Source organism: Lontra canadensis, unplaced genomic scaffold (assembly GCF_010015895.1).
Source record: "Lontra canadensis isolate GAN:19392208 unplaced genomic scaffold, GSC_riverotter_1.0 scaffold42, whole genome shotgun sequence".
Taxonomy (NCBI): domain Eukaryota; kingdom Metazoa; phylum Chordata; class Mammalia; order Carnivora; family Mustelidae; genus Lontra; species Lontra canadensis.
The window spans coordinates 15,281,024-15,296,183 of NW_022631036.1; the positions used below are offsets into that span (position 1 = coordinate 15,281,024).

The window sequence follows — 15,160 nt, forward strand, 5'->3', positions numbered from 1 at the left end:
TGGAAACACCCCCCCCCCCAACTCAAACAATATAAACCTTAATCTTTCAAGTTCCTTGGCTACTGAGGGCGAGGAAGCAGTTACACACCTCTTTGGGAAGTGGCTGGTTTCCAAAATTCTTAGGGCAAGAGCCCCGCCCTTCTGTTAAAGTACCTTGTTCATCATTACTGTCACTTGGAGGGAAGATTATTATTAATTACAGAGAACAAAGTAGTTTGTAACTTCCTTTGCTTCTCGAAAATTGTATACAGTTCTGGTTTTACTTAGTTAAAATTTTCTTACCCCTGTTGCCCTCTGCATCTCTTTGGCTGGCCAACCAATCAGTGCTCGGGTTGTGGTTATAGGGTTAAACGAATCTTTGGAATACTTGCTCATTTCATAGGCTGATAAGGGCTGTAATGATATTTATGGAACACCCGGTCCAGTACTTGGATCTTTTCAAATCTTGGAATTTGAGGTGAAAAGGAAAGTTACTTTGCTTGTGTTGATACAGAGAGTTATTGGCAGGACTAAGTTTAGAACCCAGATGCCTGAATCCTAGTTCAGAGTTTATTATCTTCAGCTCTCCTTCTAATGAGTGTTTTTCTGAAAAGTGTCATTTAATTAGTATAAATTTTTTAATTACTATAATTAATATAAGTAAGTCCTGTGTTTGAGCTGTGTGTTTTTCTGTTGTTTATTCGTACCATCAGGATACCACCAGTAATATCCAACATTTGTTTGGTTTACAAAATGATTTCACATAAATTATAATTAATTCTCACAGTAACTGTAGAAGTAGATATGATTATACTCCATATTTTATAAATGAGAAAGCTGAGGTTTGGGAATGTTAAGTAGTCATCCAGCTACTAGGAGGCCAGAACTGAAACCCAGATTTCATATCTCCAGTTTGTGTTTTACTCTTTCTACATTTAAAACAGCAAATCTTTATCACAAGTAAGTTGTATATATTTCTGTCAAATAAGAAAGCAATTAAATCTAGTTTAGCAATATAAAAAGAGATGTAGTTTTCAAGAAAATATAAATCTTCTAAATATAGTTGAGTTTGTGATCTTTTTATTTTCATTCTTCTTGAGAGTTAAGTTGTTGAAGAAAAGGTTTGGCTGAGAGAGTGCAACAGAAAGTCAATGTGTGAATGCAGATGTTCACAGACAGTGGAGGGATACAATTGGAGAATTTATGGAATTTGACACCTACTTGGGACAAACTGTAGGCTGAGTAAAGTCAGAGCTATAAAGTTGAGTTCCGGTAGAGTATTGACATTTCCTAAATTAACTGCTGTATTCTCTAGTTACAGAGTGGTTAGGGGATAGTTCGTACATACTTCTTGGGCTTGAAAGTTTTTTCCATCTGGGTGACATGGTCTAAATTAAAAGGCTTCAGGTACATGTTAGGTATTTTGTAGGGTCTAGCTTCCTTGGTTTGAAAACAAAGCAATAATGAGAAAAAACACACTTTTTGTTTTTTTATTAATTTATGGGCTTTTAAAAAATGGAGCATATACTATATATAAACACTTAAAATATCCTTAAGAACCTTCAAATAGAGAATATTGTGCTTTCAGACTCTATGCTCTTTCAGTGGATGAGGTCCATACAGAGAGATTACAGCACTTCAGTACTCTATTTATTTTTAATATTTTATTTTATTTTAATTCCAGTGTAGTTAACAGTGTTATACTAGTTTCAGGTGTACAATAGAGTGATTCACCAATTCCATATTATTACTCAGTTCTCATCAAGGTAAGTGTACTCTTAATCCCATTCACCTATTTCATCCCCCTCCTCCACCTACCTCCCAGTAAACATGTTTGTTCTCTATAGTTAAAGATTGTTGTTTTGGTGCGGGGTGGGGTGCTGGGTGGCTCTGTCAGGCATCTGACTCTTGATTTCAGCTCAGGTCATGATCTCAGGGTTGTAGGATCGAGCCCCATGTTGGACTCCACTGAGCCTGGAGCCTGCTTGAGATTGTCCTTCTGCCCCACCCCACCAGTTCATGGGTATGCTTTCTTTCTTGCTCTCTTTCTCTCTGTCTCTCTCTCTCTCACACACACACAGACACAAAAGAGTGGTTTTTTTGTTTGTTTGTTTGTTTGTCTCTTTATACTTCAGTAGTTTTAGACCCATAGTTCTCAACCAGGACAGTTTTGTCCCTCTGGCAATATTGGCAATGTCTGGAGATACTTTTGGTTGTCACAAATAGGGGAGAGGCTACTGGCATCTGGTGGGTTGCAGAAATTCTGCTAAATATCTTACATTGCACAGGATAATATATCACAACAGTATTCTAGCTCTAAATGTAGTGCTGAGATTTAGAAACTTTGTCAAAATAATGGAGTGAAAGATGGATCTCCAAATGTTGTACTTGTTAGGGAAAGAACCCAAATGTCCTTTGACTGATAAATGAATAAAGAAGAAGTAGTATGTGTGTACACACACACACACACACACACACACACACACGAATATTACTCAGCCATAAAAAAGAATGCAGGCTTGCCATTTGCAGCAACTTGGATGGAGCTAGAGTGTATTATGCTAAGCAAATTAAGTCAGTCAGAGAAAGACAAATACCATATGATTTCACTCTTCTGTGGAATTAAAAACCAAAACAGTTAAAAAAAAAAAAAAAAGAGAGGGAGGCAAACCATAAAAGAGACTCTTAACAATGGAGAACAAACTGAGGGTGGATGGAGGGGCAGGGGCTGGGAGGATGGGCTAAATGGATGATAGGTATTAAGGAGGGCAAATGTTGTGATGAGCACTGGGTGTTTTTGTTTTTTCTTTTTTAAAGATTTTATTTATTTATTTGACCGACAGAGGTTACAAGTAGGCAAGAAAGGCGGGCAGGGAGAGAGAGGAGGAAGCAGGCTCTCCGCGGAGCAGAGAGCCCGATGTGGGGCTCAATCCCATGACCTGAGCCGAAAAGCAGAGGCTTTAACCCACTGAGCCACCCAGGCGCCCCAGCACTGGGTGTTATGTGTAAGTGATAAATCACTAAATTCTACTCCTGAAACTAATATTACAGTGTATGTTAACTAAGTAGAATTTAAATAAAAACTTGAAACAGAAACACAACAAAACAAAAACAAATGCTGTACTTGGTTCTGCTAAATTAATTGAATAAAATATTCTGTATCTTTAAATGGTTACAGTTATTTTCTTTGAAATATGGTTAATGTAAGTAAATTCCTAAGAAAATGAGTGTGAGAAAGTAGAGTGACAAATACTGTAAGATGTCTTAGAGGTCCACCAATCAGGTAACTTATTTTGCAGATGGAAGAGCCATTGCAAGTCCTTTCTGGAAGTAGGTGCAAGTTTTACATAAAAATATTGTGAGGAAACTAGTTTGCAAATTGGGCATTGCCAGTTACACAGGATTTTTATTTTTGATTGGTTCTGTCTGAACTATATTTTTAACCCTTAAAATGAATTGCCATTCATTCAAGGTATTTAGAGAGAATTCAGTGCATCCAAATATATGAGAATATAATTTAAACATCCAGTCTAAACCTTTTTCCTGCCATGTATTCCTAAGGGACACATGAGACATTCCTAAGGGACACATGAGACATTCCAGCTGAATTTTAGAAACTTGACTCTGAAGGACTTAGATTTAAATCTGTGTTGTTTGTTGATATTGCTATATAGTTTATTTATAAGAACTGGGAATTAGAGTTTTTAAAAAATAGAAATAAAGCCTTGTCTAGTTTCAGAAGATTTGTGTTATCCTCTCTTCCCTTCCAGTCCCCTTTTTTTTCAATTAAAAGCCTTAACATAATACATTAAGTTAGCACATGTCAGGTAGCTAACAATGCCTGCGTGTAGTGGATATTGGCTAAATGTTAATTGTCTTCTGTGGCAAGTGTTCAGTCTTAATGATTTAAAAGTAAAAAGATGATTGGCTTATTCAGTTAATAAATATACTGATTATTGTTGGGTCATTCTTTCTAATAGCTTTATCAATACAGAATTGGTATACAATAAATTACACATACTTAAATCACACAGTTGAATAATTTTGACATACATTTATACCTTCTGTAGCCATCATGACAATTAAGATTAGGGACATATCCAGACATTCCAGGTAGCAATTATGTTATAGCCTCCCAAAGTTTCCTTTTGCTCCTTTGTAATCCCTTTTTCCCAATGCTGCATGCAGCCCATCTCCCCCCACCTTCCCCTGGGAGAAACTTTTTATGTCTGTGTGTGTGTGTGTGTGTGTGTGTGTGTGTGTGTGTATGGAATTACACAGTATTTACTCTTTTTAGTTTGGTTTCTTTTATTCAGCTTTATTTGAAATTCATCTGTATTGTTGTGTGGTATGTCAGGAGTATATTGCTTTGTTGCTGAGTAATATCCCGTTGTTTGGTTATGCCACAATTTGATGGATATATGAATTTGCAGTTTGGGGCCATTACACATAAAGCTGCTGTGAGGTGTACTTATTTATAAACACATGTTTTTTTCTCTCTTGGATAAATACCTAGGAGTGGAATGGCTGGATCACCTAACAGTTGTGTGTTTAAATTTAAAGAGACTGTCATACTGTTTTTTTTAAATTTTACATTCTTACTAGCAGAGTTTGAGAGTTCCATTTCCTGCACACATGTCAACACCATTTGTTATGGCCAGCCTTCTTAATTTCAGCCACTGTAATGAATATGTAGTGGTTATAATTGTTTCTCATATCTAATAAGGTTGAGTGTCTTTTCATGTGCTTTTTTTCCATTATATAACTACTTTGAAGTGTCTATTCAGATTTTTTTATTCAGTTTTGAAAATTCTATTTTTTGAATACAAGTACTTTATCAGATACATGATTTGCAGAGATCTTTTTCCCAGTCTTTGGACTGTCTTCTAAATTTCTTATTTTCTTTGAAGGAGTAGGAATACTTAATTTTGATTAAGCCCATATATCAATTTTGTCTCTTACGGTTTATGCTTCTGATTTTAGATCTAAATCTTGGCCTAAGCTAAAGTCACAAAGAGTTTCTGCTGTTCTTTCTTCAAGAAATTTTGTAATTTTAGGATCTATTGAGTTAACTTTGTAAATATGGTTTAAGGTATGGATTGACTTTTTTTTTTTTTTGCAAATGGATATCCAGTTGCCCCATTACCATTTGTTGAAAAATACAGCCCTTTCTCCACTGAATTGCTTTTGCACTTTTTCCAAAACTCGTTCGTCTATATATGTGAGAGCCTATTTCTGGAATGTCTATTTTGTTCCAGTGATCTGTTTGTGTTAGAGCCAAGACCCCTCCCTCTCCCTCTTCTCTCCTATTCTCTGTTTTTCCTCTTCTCTCCCTCCCTCTCTCTATGTGTATACACACACATACACACAGTTTTTGTTTTTGGGTTTTTTTTTAACTGTAACAAATCTAGAATTTATGAATAAATTAGGTAGTGTTGTTCCTACAACTTTGTTCTTCCTTTTCAAAGGTTTTTTTGGGGGTGGGGTTGGTGGGAGTTGTATCAGGTCCTTTGCATTTCCATATGAGTTTTAAGATTAGCTTGTCAGTTTCTTTTTTTTTTTTTAATTTTTAAAAAGATTTTATTTATTTATTTGACAGAGAAATCACAAGTAAGCAAAGAGGCAGGCAGAGAGAAAGGGGGAAGCAGGCTCCCTGCTGAGCAGAGATCCCAGGATCCTGAGATCATGACCTGAGCTGAAGGCAGAGGTTCAACCCACTGAGCCAACCAGGCACCCCAGCTTGTCAGTTTCTTAAAAAAAAATTCCTCCTGAGATATTGATTGGGATTATGGTGAATCTGTTGGTCAGTTTGGGGGAGAATAGACAACAATATTGAATTCTCTAACTCATGAACAAGGTATGTTTCTCCATTTACATAGGGCTGCTTTAATTTCTCTGGCAGTGTTTTGTAGTTTTTAATGTACAGGTATTACGCATTTTCTGTCACTTATCCCTAAATATTTTCTACTTTTGATGCCACTATTAATGGTATTTTTATATCCATTTCTTTGCTAGTGTATGGAAATCCATTTTTCTAAAAAAGCGTTGCGCTTTTTTTTTTTTTCTTTTTTAGTAATCTCTACACCCAGTGTAGGGCTTGAACTCAGGACTGCAAGATCAGTAATTGCATGCTCTCCTAGTGAGCTGGCCTGGTGCCCCTGATTTTTGTGTATTGAGCTCATATTCTGAATCTTGCTAAATTCACTTAGTCTTGCTAAACTCACATGGTCATATTAAATTTTTGTAGATTCCGTTGGGTTTTTTACATAGACAGTGTTGTCTGAATAAAAACCATTTACTTCTTCTTTTCCAATGCGGATCCTTTTGTTTATTTTTTTCTTGGCTTATTGAACTCGCTAGAACCCCTAGCACAGTGTAGAACAGGAGTGGTGAGAGTGGGCATTCTTATATTGTTCCTGATCTTAAGTGTAAAGCAATCAGTTTTTTATCATACAACATGATGCCTTTTATCATGTTGAGAAAGTTTCATTTTTTGCTAGAGTTTGGATCAGGAATGGATGTTGGATTTGTTACATGCTTTTTCTACTTATATTGAGATAAACAGATTTTTTTGTTCATGTATGAATATGATGAATTATAGTCATTGATTTCAAATGTTAGTCAACTGTAGTCCTGGGATTAAACCTCACTTGGTCATGATGTATTGTCATTTATATCTATTGTTGGGTTTGATATGCTAAAATTTTGTTTATAATTTTTATATTTATGTTCACGAGGGATATTGGCCTGTACTTCTCTTTTCTTGTAATGTCTTTGGTTTTGGTATCAGGTAATGCTAGCCTTATAGTATTAATTGAGAATTATTCATGTAGAATTATTTTTTACTTAAATATTTGGTGTAATTCACCAGTGAAGCCATCTGCAACTGCAGTTTTCTTTGAAGCAGTGTTTTTTTTTTTTTTTAAGATTTTATTTATTTATTTGACAGACAGAGATCACAAGTAGGCAGAGAGGCAGGCAGAGAAAGAGAGGGAAGCAGGCCCCCCGCCAAGCAGAGAGCCCGATGTGGGGCTTGATCCCAGGACCCTGAGATCATGACCTGAGCGGAAGGCAGAGGCTTAACCCACTGAGCCACTCAGGCGCCCCTGAAGCAGTGTTTTTTAACTACTTTATCGGAAAGACAGCTATTCATGTTATCTGTTTCTTCTTGAGGGAGCATTGGTAGTTTGTTTTTTTCAAGGAAGTTTTATTTGGTATAAGTTGTCAAATTTATAGGAATAGAGTGGTTCGTAAAACTCCCTTATTATCCTTTTGATGTTTGTAGAATCTGTGGTGTTGTCACCTCTCTTAAACTTGATATTGATAATTTGTCTTTTCCTGATCAGACTGACTAGAGACTTATACTTTTATTATTAAGAACCAGCTTGGGGGCACCTGGGTGGCTCATTTGTTAATCGTCTGCCTTCAGCTCAGGTCATGATCCCAGGGTCCTGGGATGAGAACTGCCTCCAGTTCCCTGCTCAGTGGGAAATCTGCTTCTCCCTCTCGCACCCCTGCTTGTGTTCCCTCTCTTGCTGTGTCTCTTTCTGTCAAATAAATAAATACAATCTTTTAAAAATAAATAAAAGAACCAGCTTGTGGCTTTACTGATTTTCTGTTTTTCCATTCATATTTCATTGATCTCTGCTTTGATAGCTTGATTATTTCTTTTCTTTCTTTCTTTTTGGCTTAGTTTTAGTTTAATATGCTCTTTTTCTAGTTTTTTTTAAAATGTAAATCGAGATTACTGATTTGAGACCCTTTTTCTTTTCACTATAGGCATTTGGTGATGTAAATCTTTCCTAAGTAGCATCCCACAAATTATGGTATTTTTGTATTTACATTTTACCTTGCCTTTCTGGTTTCTTTGATCTGTTGGTTAGTTACGATTGTATTCTTTAGCTTCAAATATTTGCGGATTACTCTGTTATCTTTCTATTATTGATTTCTAACTTAGTTGCATTACAGTCAGGCAACATGTTTCATGACTTGATTTCTTTAAAATTGATAGTTCCACATATATTGTAACTTGATCCATGTTCCATTTGCACTTGAAAACAATATACTGTTCTTGGGTTGAATGCTCTAAAAATGTCAATTAGGACAATTTGTTTGATAGTGTTATTAAAAGACTTATGTATCCTTGCTGAATTGCTGTCTACTTGCTTTTATCAATATTGAGAGTGCTGAAGTTTCTGATTGTAATTGTGGGTTTGTCTGTTTCTTTTTGCGGTTCTATCAGATTTTGTTTCATGTATTTTAAACTTCTATTATTAGGTGCAAAAACGTTTAGGATTATTCTTTCTCCTTGATAAATTCTTTTTTTTTTTTTTTTAAAGATTTTATTTATTTGAGAGGGAGAAAGAGAGTGTAGGTGCATGCACACACAAGCTGGGGGAGGGAGAAGCAGACTCCCCACTGAGGAGGGAGCCCAAAGCAAGGCTTAGTCCCAGTACCCAGAGATCATGACCTGAGCCAAAGGCAAATTCTTAACGGACTGAGTCACCCAGGCACCCCTAAATTGATTCTTTCATCATTATGAAATGATCTTTCTCCCTGGTGATATTCTTTGCTTTGGAAATAGGCCTTTTAATTAAAATGTTTGGATCATGTCCTTTCTTTTGTTTTGTTTTGTTATTATGCTCTTTGTTAGAGCATAATAACTTACTTACATAAGAACTTACTTTTCTTGTAAGTGTAAGTTTATACCTTTTGACCACCTTCACCCATTTTCCCCACCTCTTCCTTCTGGCAACCCCCATTCTGTTAGGTTTCTATGAACTTTTCTTTTAAATTTCCTGTATAAAGGAAGTCATAGAGTATTTGTCTTTCCCTGCCATTTCACTTAATATATGTAGCAAATGAAAAAGGGGATTTTCTTTTTCTTTTTTTTGTGTGGCTGAGTAATATTCCATTGTCTATATAAGTGTAGGATGTACGTGCATGTGCATGTATACATATGTGCACACACATTACATTTTCTTTATCAATTCATCCATTGGAATAACTTCAGTCATTTCTATGTCTTGGCTATTATAAATAATGCTGTAGTGAATGAGGGTATGCAGATATCTCTTTGAGGTAGTGATTTCATTTCCTTCACATACATACCCAAAAGTGGAATTGCTAGATCATATGGTAGTTCTGTTTTTAATTTTTTGAACTGTCCCAACTGTTTTCCACAATGGCTGTACCAATTTACATTCCCACCAACAATGTACAAGGGTTCCCTTTTCTTCACATCCTTGCCAATATTAATTCTTTTTGATAATAGACATTCTAACAGGTGTGAGATGGTATCTCACTGTGTTTTTTATTTGCATTTCCCTGATTAGTGATGGTGAGCACCATTTCGTGTACCTGTTGGCTGTCGCTATGTCTTTGGAAAAATGTGTTCAGATCTTCTGTCCATTTTTAAATTGGATTGTTTGTTGTTTTGTAATTGAGTTGTATGAGTTCTTTATGTATTTTGAATATTAACCTCTTATCAGATACATGATTTGCAGATATTTTCTCCATTCTGAGGGTTGCTTTTTCATTCCATTGATGCTTTGGGGTGCAGAAGCCTTTTAGTTTGATGTAATTTGGGTTATTTTTGCTTTTAGTATCGTTTCTCGACCTTTTGGCTAAGATCAAATGTATTGTTGCTTTTATTGCCTTTATTTTTTTTTATTTATTTTATTTTATTTTTTTATTGCCTTTATTTTTGTTGTGAAATCCAAACAGTCATCAAGACCAGTGTCAAGGAACTTACCAATTATGTGCTTTTCTAGGAGTTTTGTGGTTTCAGGTCTTAGTTTAAGTCTTTAGTTTACTTTTTTTTTTTTTTTTAAGATTTTATTTATTTATTTATTTGTCAGAGAGGAAGAGAGAGCACGCAAGCAGGCAGAGTCGGAGAGAGAAGCAGGCTCCCTGCCGAGCAATGAGCACATTGGATTCACGACCTGAGCCGAAGGCAGCAGCTTAACCCACTGAGCCACCCAGGTGTCCAAGTCTTTAGTTTACTTTTAATTAATTTTTGTATATATTGTAGCATAGGGGTCCAATTTCATTCTTTTCGTATGTGGCTGTCCAGTTTCCCTGACATCATTTATTGAAGATACTATCTTTTTCCTATTGTGTATTCTTGGCTCCTTTGTTGTAAATTAATTGACTGTTTATGTGTTGGTTTATTTCCCTGAGTTCTCCATCGATTTATTGTATCTGTTTTTTTTTTTTTTTAAAGATTTTAATTATTTATATGACAGAGAGAGAGTGAGAGAGCACAAGCAGGGTGGACAGTGGGGAGAGAAAGAGAGGGAGAAGCGGACTCCCAGCTGAGCAGGGAAGCCAGATGCAAGGCTGGATCCCAGGACTCTGGGATCCTTACCTGAGCCAAAGGCAGATGCCTAACCATCTGAGCCACTCAGGTGCCCCTGTATCTGTTTTTGTGCAAATACTATACTGTTTTGATTACTTTAACTTTGTAATTGAGTTTGAAATCAGGGAGTGTGATGCCTCCTGCTTTGTTCTTTCTCCAGATTGCTTTGGTTGCTTGAGGTCCTTTTTGGTTTCATACAAATTTTAGGATTGTTTTTTGTATTTTTGTGGAAAATGTCATTGGAATTTTAATAGGGATTGCATTGAATCTTTAGATTGCTTTGGGTAGTGTGGACATTTTAACTATTAACTCTTCCAATCCGTGAGTATGGAATCTATTTATTTGTGTCTTCAGTTTCTTTCATCAGTGTCCTGTAGTTTTTAGTGTATGGATCTTTTACCACCTTGCTTAAATTTATTCCTCAGTTTTTTTCTTTCTTTTCTTTTCTTTTTTTTTTTAAAGATTTTATTTATTTATTTGACAGAGATCACAAGTAGGCAGAGAGGCAGGCAGAGGGACGGGGGTGGGGGAGCAGGCGCCCTGCTGAGCAGAGAGCCTGATGACCTGAGCCAAAAGCAGAGGCTTTAACCCACTGAGCCACCCAGGTGCCTCTTGTATATACTCTTTATATTCTTTAGTGAGTCTTACTGATTTGAAAAATTAATTTGACCTAATTGAAATACTTCGTGTATTTATAAAGAAGTGATTTACTGATCAGATATTTACATAAATGTTACTGATTAATTCGCTTCCTAAAATAAGCTGTTTCAAATACTGTAAGCCACCTCTGCATTAACATTTCATTTTTTTTTAAGATTTTATTTATTTATTTGACAGAGATCACAAGTAGGCAGAGAGGCAGGCGGCGGGGCGGGGGCGGGGGGCGGAAGCAGGCTCCCTGCTGAGCAGAGAGCCCGATGTGGGACTCAGTCCCAGGACCCTGGGATCATGACCGGAGCTGAAGGCAGAGGCTTAACCCACTGAGCCACCCAGGAGCCCAACATTTCATTTTTGTTAAGGATTTTATTGCATCTAAGGGACTGCATAAAATGTGCAGTATGTGCAATAGAACAATTAGTGGTAAAACAGGCAACGGAATAGCCACTACTTAAGGAAAGGAAACATTATCAGGTTCTAGGGATGAGCTGATTAAAGTTCTAAGGCATTGAATTTGGTTCTTAGATTTCCTGGCAGTTAAAGTGAAAAGAGCTATGTTGGGTTCAGTGTTCAGTGTCTTAAAAAAAGAAAACATACTTTTGCTAAAAAAAAAATTTTTTTTTTTTGTTTCCAAATTCAGTCACGGCTGTGTGTGTGTGTGTGTGTGTGTGTGTGTTCATATATTAGCTAACATCTTTTCTTCTAGAAGGACCCATGTGATAGAAATGGACCTTTGGGAAAATAGGAAATAGGGATAAGTATGTTTGTTAAATCTGTTTCTGATTTCAAATATCTATACAATCTAAGTGATTTTTTTCCTTTTTTCTTTTTTTTTTGCATTTCTGTCAATGGCATCATCATCGTTCAAGTTACTAAAACATGAAACTTTCGTCTTTGACAGTGTGGTAGAAAAAGGTAAATGGATGTAAGGGTTTCCCACAGATATCTCAAAGTCTAATAAGCATGCCAACAGAAACGTATCTTTGTCTGCCACATTATCTTTAACTTCTTGTTATCCCTCTCTGGTACTTTACATTTTAGCAATATTAAATCAGAAGTCACTTTCTGTGATGCCTGTACTTTTGCTAATGATGTTCACTCTACCATGTAGTCCTCACATCACTTTTAGACCCGAAAGCTTAATCTGTACATAGCTTTGGTGAAGCTTTCCCTATCAGAGGGCATAGGAGCTTTTCCTAGACTTTGTTATTTACTTCTAGTAATTTGATTATTTTATCACAGTGTGTTTATTTGCTTGATTATATCATAACTACCTTCCTGAGGGCAGAGGTGCGTCTTCTTTGCGTAAATGCTTAGTAAGTATCATGTAGGTCAAGAATGAATATGTTAGGTATGAGGAGAAAAAAAGTTGCCTTTTTTTGAGCAATTTCCTTTTATTTGACAATGGTAGGAAAAACATTTAAAGTCAGTTGAGACCAGACCTGATCAGAAAGAGACCTTGGGTTGTCTTTAGCACCTGTGCAGAAAATTGGTTCAAAACCTAAAGTCTGTACTATGTAAGAAAGAAAAACAAAAAAACAGGACATTAACTGAAAAAATTTTATGACATTATGGCAGAAGTTATCAGATAATCTCCCCTCATTGTTGAAAGAATCTTCAACTCTTATGTACATCTAATTTTTAGAAAACTTATGGCTGATAGTCCAACAACATGTTAGCTTTAAGGTGTGTTTCCCTACCCCCATTTAACAGAATACACTGTAGATAGGGAAGGTGAGTAAATAGAGCACAGAACATCAAGTTTGTGCCCCTAACTTGTCATAGCAGCCACAGGAGACTAATACAGATTTCTTAGTGTCTTAGCCTTTTGCTCTTCCATATGAATTTGGGAATCAGCTTGTAAATCCCTAGATAATATTTGTTAGGATCTTTTTTTGGATGGACTTGAATCTGTAGATTTAATTTAGAGGAGGTTGACATCGGTAGGGTCTCCATTCTTCATATTCCAAGGAGCCTCCACTTATTTATTTAGGCTCTTTTTATTTAAGAAAGACTTGCATATCTTCTTTATAGTCAAGGACAGTTACATTTAAAAAGGATATTAATTTTGTAAAAGGAGGACTTCTGTTTGCTATAGAAGTGAGCATATTGTATTTTTTTTTAGCTAAGTGGCTGATGGTATGTTTCGATTGACATCAGACGGAGATGGAATGGGGAAATAGACTGGTTCTGGGAAATAGACTGGTTCTGTGAAAATACCTCCTTTCTCCATTAGTGGTGTGCTCATTCAGCTTTTTATATTCCAGTAAGTTATTTTGCTCTCAGCATTTAACAAAAAAAGAACAACATAAACATCCTTGCATACCTTGTTCAAGTGGAGAATTTTTATTTTTTTTATTTGACAGACAGAGATCACAAGTAGGCAGAGAGGCAGGCAGAGAGAGAGAAAGGAGGAAGCAGGCTCCCTGCTGAGCAGAGAGCCCGATGCGGGGCTTGATCCCAGGACCCTGGGATCATGACCTGAGCCAAAGGCAGAGGCTTTAACCCACTGAGCCACCCAGGCGCCCCTCAAGTGGAGAATTTTAATTTTTTTTTTTATTATTTATCATATCAAGGAGAATTTTGTAACTTTTTTGTATGAAACTGTTACATGTAGGGCAATCTGTCTTTAAGTAGGGGTAAATACTCTAAAAGAAATGTTTTCTCTTCAAGTCAAGCATCTTGTTTAAAATATTTTATTTATTTATTTTTTAAGATTTTATTTATTTATTTGCCACAAAGAGAGAGAGAACTTGTGCACCAGCACGGGGAGGGTAGACAGAGGAAGAAACAGGCTCCCAGCTGAGCAGGGAGCCCAGTGTGGGGCTCATCCTAGGACCCTGGGATCATGACCTGAGCCGAAGGCAGATGCTTACCTACTAGTGAAAGAGCATGATTGGGGGGGAGAGGGAGAAGCAGGCTCTCTGAGAGCAGAGAGCCTAACATGGAGCTCTGTCCCAGGACCCTGGGATCTTGACCTGAGCCAAAGGCAGTTGCTTAACAGACTGAGCCACCTGGGTACCCCTCTGTTCACTATCTCTAAGCAGTTTTTAAGGAGTGAACATTTTAAGAGAAGCAGTTGTCATATATTGGTAATAATACCTAATATTTTTGTCTATGTAAAATGCTTAGTGCACGGCCCGCCACAACAGCTCAGTGTGGGAGATAGTAATTAATCCCAAAGGAAAGTTGAGTATTAAAAAGCTAGTAAATAGGGGGATATAGAGGAGAAAGAATATCTGGGTTCTGATATCAGCTATATTATTCACTTAATACTTCTGTAGATACTTCATCTATTTATAAAATTAAATAACACTTAAGATATTATTGGAAGATTACATGAAAAAATGAATTTGAAGCACAGAATTTATGGAAGAACTTAAAACATTATTTGAATTTTGATTGGAACCTTAAAAGTGATAAAATTGGATCAAAGAAATTATGACCTGTGCAAAGTCAGTAAGAATTTATTCTTTTTTTGGGGGGGGGTTTTAAAATTTATTTATTTGACAGAGAGAGAGCGAGAGAGAGCACGTGCGCACATGCATGTGAGAGAGAGCATGTGCACAAGCAGAGGGCGTGGCAGGCAGATGAAGAGGGTGAAGCAGACTCCTAGTGGAGCAGGGAGCCCGATGTAGGGCTCGATCCCAGGACCCCAGGATCATGACCTGAGCTAAAGGCCTACGCTTAACTGACTGAGCCACCCAGATGCCCCAGTAAGAATTTATTCTCAAGAAATATGGTATGAACCCCCGGATGATCTCTTTTTTTAAGTTTTAATTTTAATTCCAGTTAACATACAGTGTTATGTTAGTTTCAAGTGTACAGTATAGTGATTCACTAATTCCATACATGTTGCTCTTCATGAGAAGTGCATTCCTTGATCCCCATCACCTGTTTAACCCATCCCCCCACCCACCTCTCCTCTGATAACCATCAGTTTGTTTTCTGTAGTTGTGAATCTCTTTCTCGGTTGGTTTGTCTCTAGTTCTATCCATGTTGTTGCTAATGGCCAGATGATCTTGATGATGGTTTAGATTCTGTACTTTATTCTTAGTCTTTAACCTACCAAAAAGGGATAGATTAGAAAATTATTTAAAAGTTACATTTTGCGGGTGCCTGGGTGGCTCAGTGGGTTAAGCCGCTGCCTTCGGCTCAGGTCAT

The 15,160-nt window shown here is 36.7% G+C and overlaps 1 protein-coding gene across 15 annotated transcripts in view; it reads left to right on the plus strand.

Moving 5' to 3' along the window:
* The window catches only part of RALGAPA1 (Ral GTPase activating protein catalytic subunit alpha 1), a 252,205-nt gene that overhangs the window by 925 nt on the left and 236,120 nt on the right, over positions 1-15,160 (plus strand). The window lies entirely within an intron of this gene.